Below are 7,197 nucleotides of genomic sequence, written 5' to 3'. Positions count from 1 at the left end.
GGGGAAGCTGGGGTGAGGCTGAGAGAAGGGGAAAACAAGCCCAGATTAGAGCTCCAAGTAGGGCCACAAGATAAAGCAGTGCTACAGAACTCAGCAGGACAGAGCAGTTCCATTAGGAGGAAAGAGATGCTGCAACACTTTGTTGCAGGCCCCGCCAATATTTGCTTTATTTTCAAAATGTACAAGCATGAATGGAAGCAAAAACAGGCAGATTGTAACTCTCTCTCTCTCTCCCTCCTCCACCCCATCCAGTTCAGGCTGCACCTCCAATTCCAGCCAACTCCAGTTAGAAAATTCCTCCCTTTATTCAGCCATTTCAGCCAGGTCGCCCAGGTGTAGCCAGCAAATAAAGGCCATTTTCCCAGGCAGGGTTTTGTTTATTTGTTAAGGACTGGATTCCCCATTGAGGGAGGTCCTTAGGCCTAGTCAGGCAGCAGCTGCTGAGAAGCAGGGCACGGTGGCAATGTATTTGGGGGGGGGGCAAGCCTGTGTCAGCTAAGCTAGCTGCCTTCAGGTGTGATGGAGGGAAAACCATCCCACTGCCCAGGTTGAAGGAAGTTTTGACTGCCTGTCCAGTTGGATTTTGTACATGGAATGTTGTAGGGAGAGCATTTCATCCTATGTTAGACCCTCCAAGTATACCCCTATTTTCCAGGGACAGTCCTGGATTTACAGAAGCTGTCCCGGTTTCTGACTTGATCCTGGAATGTCCCACTTTTATATGTTTATTTGGCAACCCAGTCAGATGTTCGGGATATAATAATAATGGAATAGGATATCCCTGTTTTCATCGAGGAAATGTTGGAGCGTATGCTACGTAACATCGCGAACTGACCTGAAATCAATTTTTATTGAAGACTCATATATAAATATTGTTATAGATTTTTTGGGGGGGACCCTCCCCCCAAACCCTAGACCCTCCTCCCAAACCCCAGAAAGTAATAAATGGTAGGATTTTGATTATTTGGGATGTGAAGAGAGAAATACAAGCTGCAGAGGAATTTCTGAGCTAGCATATGTAAGACGACTCAGCCAAACTAGGACCATTAAGAAATAATGCAGGGCCATTGAGAGCCATTGGCAACACAAGAGAACTGTCCTCCAGCCTTGCCCTGAGGTGTGAACAGAGACTGGGTGTGAGGTGACAGGAAAAGGGGTCTTGAGCAAGGGTTGCTGGGAAGAGTAAGGGAGAAGTAAGAGTGGGATCCATCTTGGGCAGGTTGGCTGAAGGCTAGCTTGGAGAGATGCTTTGGACTCCATGGCTGTACTGTACTTCTGTGGGGAACAAGCCTCTCCTCAAATGGCCATGCTATAAGACCTGGACTCCCTCCATGCAGATTGAAGGTGCAAATAGGTAAATAAACCATATTTCTTAAAGCTATGGCAGTCTCTGCCGTGTCTCAATTCTCCAAAGGACCAATTCTCCAGAGTGCATGGAACCCCCTGGGCTCTTGCTACCGCTCAGCAGAGAGAGGGGGAGGCACCCAACCTTTGTATCAATACTTTAAATAAACAAGAGAACCACAGACTCAAGTCCTACTCAATGCATGTGGGTTGTAGGCTGGGCGATGGACCCTCATTTGCTCCCACTGTTTTGCTCCAAGATGGAGGTCCTCATGACTTTGTTTGGGATTTTTCTGCCTCACTAAAACATTTTAGGCCAGTGCTGGCTGCCCTCCCCTCGCTGCCCCATTTCACATCCCGGTCTGACCCACCCACCCAGCCCTCCCCACTCTTGACTCCAGCCAGGCTCTTTTACAACCACCCACAGCTCAAGGGCCCTTTTCTTTCCGGGAAGACACTTCACTCTAATCAATCTAATTGAACGACTGTCAGCTCAAGAAAGGAATTTATCAAAGTAGGAGGAAGGGTGAGGGGAACCCTGCGTGACATTTGGCCCGACATAGATTTGTCCTCTCAAATCCTTACGCCCCATTTGCCAGGGGCGCTGCTGGAGATGGCAGTACTGGCAGATGGTGGGGAGAGGCAGAAGGGGGGCAGGGCAGCCCCTTTGCAATTAACACCCATTTGGGGGTGGGTGGGAGATGCACAGAGGAAGCTAGAAACAAACAGATTGTGGCTTCTGAGCAGGTGATAAAAATGCAATGCGTATCACATTAATATACCAGAATAATTGCTGCGCCTTCGTTAATATCCACACACAGTCCTGTACTTTCCAGGCACATGTCCAAATAAATAAATAAATAAATAAATAAATAAATAAATAAAGAAAGAAAGAAAGCTCATGTCCAAATACTCTTTTTCTTGCCCCGGAGTTTCCCCCGTGAAAACCCACTTTTTAGAAGCTGAAGCGCAGCAAAGGGCAATTTGGGTTTTCCAGATTGCCGTTTGCTCCGATTCATCAGTAAAGAGTGAGTGTTGGCAGAGAAAGCTCTTGAGCAAACAAATAAAATAAAATAAAAAGGAAAGAAAGCTTTTGGTCACAGAGCTTTAAAGAACTAGCCTTGCCTAGAAAGCATGAAGCAAAGGTAAGTGTGGATGAACCCATGGTCTATGGCCAAAACCCAACTTGAAAAACAGATTTGAGGGGTGGCGCCTTTCTCAGTTAGAACCATAGACTGAACCAGATTAGCATAGATAGCTGAATGGCACTATAAGGATTATACCGGATCTAGAGAGTCATGCTCTTGGAAGCAACTCCCGGTTATATTCCCAAACAGTAACACCCACAGGGCACAGCTGCTCTATCTCTGGCCCATTGCATGTATCTTATTCCTTGTAATAAGGAAGTAGACGGCACATTCTGAGCTGTTTGTGTGTGGATTTTCACAAAGCAATCTGTGCATGCGCTTAGGTCCTGCTTGTGAGCTGCCCAAAGGAGGCATCTGATTGACCACTGTGAGAACACGGTGCTGAGCTAGATGTCCTCATCCAGCAAGGCTGCTCTTAAGTTCTTCCGGATATTTTGGACTGCATCTCCCATCAGCCCCAGCTAGCACTGCCTTGTGATGCTGGGCTGATGGGACTGTGGCTGTGGTGTCTAAGGCGGATGGGAGTTGTAGTCCAAAACATCTGGAGGGCATCAGGGTGCTGAAGGCAGGCATCCTGTTTTTGTCTCCCATCAGCATCAAATATGGAAGGGTATGCCCACTGCAATATAGTTTGTTTACAAGGCTCACATCCACACCATACATTTAAAGCTCATGGCTTCCCCCAAAGGATCCTGGGAACTGTAGTTAATCCCCTTGAGTGCAAAAGTTCCCAGCCCTCTTAACAAAATACTGTTCCCAGAATTCTTTGGGGGAAGAATTCTGGTGTGGATGTGACCTAATAAGACCTTTGGAGGAACCCTTTTAGTTATGTCATGGCCTGCAGAGGTTCATCTTAGGGCAACTTGGAGGGCCCTAAGCCTGTGGAATGAGTTACTGCACAATGGCAGGTACCTGCTATGCTGAGCTTTTGCTGGCTGTTAAAAACATACCCACTTACTGAGGCTTTCCCTACCCTCTGCTACTAGTGGAACGATCCTGGCTACTGCAGTTATATGTTGATTTTACTGGAATTGTATATCGTCCTGTTTTTGAACTGTTGCTTTGTATTGAACTGCCTTATTGTATGCCATCTTGGTATTCTTTTAATGAGAGGTGGTATATACCGTATTTTTTGCTCTATAAGACTCACTTTTTCCCTCCTAAAAAGTAAGGGAAAATGTGTGTGCGTCTTATGGAGTGAATGCAGGCTGCGCAGCTATCCCAGAAGCCAGAACAGCAAGAGGGATTGCTGCTTTTGCTACGCAGCGATCCCTCTTGTTCTGGCTTCTGAGAATCAGAATATTTTTTTTTCTTGCTTTCCTCCTCCAAAAACTAGGTGCATCTTGTGGTCTGGTGCGTCTTATAGAGCGAAAAATACGGTAAATAGTTTAAATAAATAAGGGCAAGCTGCCTCTCAACTAGGAGTTTCTGTTTTAAGTATCAAAGTCCTTGGAAAGCTTAATTCAGCCTAGCTTGTAGGCCTAAACTCTGTCAATGGTCCCTTTGCACACCCCTCCTGGTCCCTTTGCACACCCCTCCATTGAAAGGATGACCAACTTACCACATACCTGAACAACTTTCTGGCTCCCTGCTCCACAACCCACCACAGGCCTTTCTCCTGAGGAGAGTGGGGGCGGACTCCAGCGGCGATGAGGCTGACCCCCACAGAGCAGCCTTGCAGCAGCGATTGTAAGCGATTCAATAAGGGGAGGCCTGAAATTATATCATCCCAACTAATATAATAAACCCTCATTTACTCCCATTTATCTCCTGGAGTTTCCCCCCCTGAAAGCTGTAATCTTGCATCTTCTACAGTGATGGATTAACGCGAGGGAGACTCCGCTGGGGAATAAAAATCCACAACATGTAGTTTTTGACGTGTTATTATTCAGTTTTATCTCGGGCTGCTCATTCCCAGCCCATTACTCATGTTCACAGGGGTTTGTTTTGACTCTCCCTCCTCCCCTCAGTTTGCACAAGAGGAAAGGGCGCTGTTCACCTCCCTCCCTTCTCTGCAGGCTGTGTGCTTTGGGGCGTGCGGGCTTTCCAATGCTCCTGGGATGGAACCCCCTTCAGATAACATAGAATCGTAGAATTGTAGAGTTGGAAGGGACCGCGAGGGTCATCTAGTCCAACCCTTTGTAATGCAGGAATCTTTAGCCCAACCTACGACCCTGAGATTAAGAGTCTCATGCCCTGCCAACTGTGCTCTCCAGTTGTAGAAAGAGAAGATTCTTGATCATGCTCACACAGTTTATTTTCTTTCTGCGTTTTTTTTTAAAAGTCTCTTCCACAAGCAGAACTCAAAGCAGCGTACAGCACAGAAGGACAAATGATTAGGACTTCATCCAACTGCATGATGAAATATTATAACCAGCAGATAACAGAACAGATTGGTTCAGCTTTCCCCAAAAGAAAAGGCCTCTTGCAAGAGGCAACCCTTAGCCTGGCAGGTCCATCTCTGGGGGTTGGCGTGGGCTGTTCTAGGACTCTGGCACCACCACAATAAGGCCCTGTTCCTCATGTGCCTTCCTGCTGCCCTTCAGTTAGTAGGCAGACGTGGAGCAGGACTCCAGATTTGTACAAGAGAGGCATGTACAGGAAAATAAAGGGACACCGCCTCATATTTTGACTGGCAGAAGCATAAACTCAGTAAGGAAGGGCTGGCTAACAGACCATTTTATTCACCTGAATATGACTGGGATATTACTAGGACCCATCACAAGGCATTCCAAGTTGCTTCTCTGTCTCTACTACAACATGGAGAGAAGAAGATCAATCCAGGCATTTATGGGCAGGCTGCTAAAGTTATTGGAGGGCTGCCATTCATCTCCCAGCTGTGTCCATTAAAGCTTAATCCCAAGTAGGGCTTAATCCAGGCATCCTCAAACTCGGCCCTCCAGCTGTTTTGGGACTACAGTTCCCATCATCCCTGACCACTGGTCGTGTTAGCTAGGGATGATGGGAGTTGTAGTTCCAAAACAGCTGGAGGGCCAAGTTTGGGGATGCCTGGCTTAATCCTTCTCTGGCAGTCCTTGTTTCTAGCACCCATTATTTGGAGACTGTGTTTTAATGGTAAGGCTCCCCTCACATGCCCACAATCTTCTTTGTGCACGTTCTTCTAGGACTAGGTTTCAGGGATTGCAAGTTCAAATTACAATATGCATGTTGTTGACAGAGAACTAAGGAGAAGGCATGCCCTTGCCTTGAGGAGCCTACTATCTAAAACTGGACTTGGAAGGAGGAAAATGAAGGTCACAGGGTAATCAGGGTTCAGTTCAGTTACATGTGCTGAGGCTTAGGTGATGAGGGCAATGTTAGCCTTGGCACAATTCCAAATCTAAATGAATTAACATGTGCACATGGGCAGTGACCTATTTTATATTCAGTCTTTCCCCCCTGCCCACTGCAGTGGCATCTGCACCAAGGGCTGCAGGCATCTCCCTTCCAACCCACCCAATTTTTCCTGCACTTCTACAAGCTGTTAAAAAAACCATGAGGGCCGGGAACGTGGGGAGTCTTCCGTAGGTTCCTTTAATTATTGCTAAACCCCTGTTTTGGTTGCTTATTAGCAATTATGCATTGCAGCCGGATACAGGACGCAAGACCCAGAGAGGGAACGCGTGTTGGCTGCAGCTCTCAAAGCCATGAAGAGGTTATTAAACAACTGCAAATTGCATCGGTACAGCTGGGCCCAGTGGTGCTCATGTTCATTACCACGGCTTTGTTTACTTCTCGGCTTTAAAGGAAAATTTAAAATCCAGGAGCCAGTCAAGGGCCTGCCGCTCACGTGGTAGAGAGAGCGGATAATTTGGTTGTGGAGCCAGAGGGAATCCACCTTTGAGCTCCTCTTTTCGCAATGAGGCTGGGTAGTTGCAAGGCTCTGCACTTCAAGAATGGGATTCTGTAGGGTAATTTGCAACGTTCTCCATTGGTTTAGATTTCCAGGTCCCACAATGCAGCCCTAGAAATGAGAGGAACACAAATAGGAAGTCAAAGAGGCCAGAATAAGCTTGGTTGGCTTGTTGACCAGGAAAATACGGTACCCATGTGCCACCCACCCACCTTGGCCTGCTCGCGTTGTGTAGAAACAAGCACATTGAGATTGTCGTGGTGTTATTGCACGTCCAGTTTTCACAGGTACAGGGGGAACATGTGTTTTCATCTGTTCAGCTCAGAGTCACACACTTCTGTCAGGAGGAATTCACATCCAGACAAGAGAGCAGAGCTTGGCACCAAAGAATGTGTAATTTATTACACAAGAGTCATTAATATGCAGGTGGTTATGGAAATAAAAGAAAACTGATTAAGCAGCAAGTTTCAAGATGGACTGGCAGCCCCTTAGCTGAAGCAGAGGAGCAGAAAAAATATCTAACGCCAAATTTGGTGAAGTGAGGGTGCACTGAAAGATGCCCTTAGAGCTGAGAAGAGGGAAATGAGAATGCAAAGATGCTTTGCTGCAGTTTCTTGAAAGCCAAAGAGAGAAAAAGCAAGGAGGAGATCCAAGTACAAATATTAGCCTCTTCTATTGTGGGGAGAAACTCTTTTTCTGGGGGCTGCAGTGAATCAGGGCTTCAGGGATTACTTAGGTGATGCCTGGCCTTATTTTATTAGGGAGGGTCTGCCTGGGTGGGCAGTTGTTGGGAGTCTTATAGTGAAGCTGTGCAGTGACATGCACAGGTGCCTAAATGTATGCACAGGATAG

Source organism: Podarcis filfolensis (assembly GCF_964270895.1).
Source record: "Podarcis filfolensis genome assembly, chromosome: 15".
NCBI lineage: Eukaryota > Metazoa > Chordata > Lepidosauria > Squamata > Lacertidae > Podarcis > Podarcis filfolensis.
The sequence above is the reverse complement of the archived record's forward strand: the minus strand, read 5'-3'. Positions refer to the sequence as shown.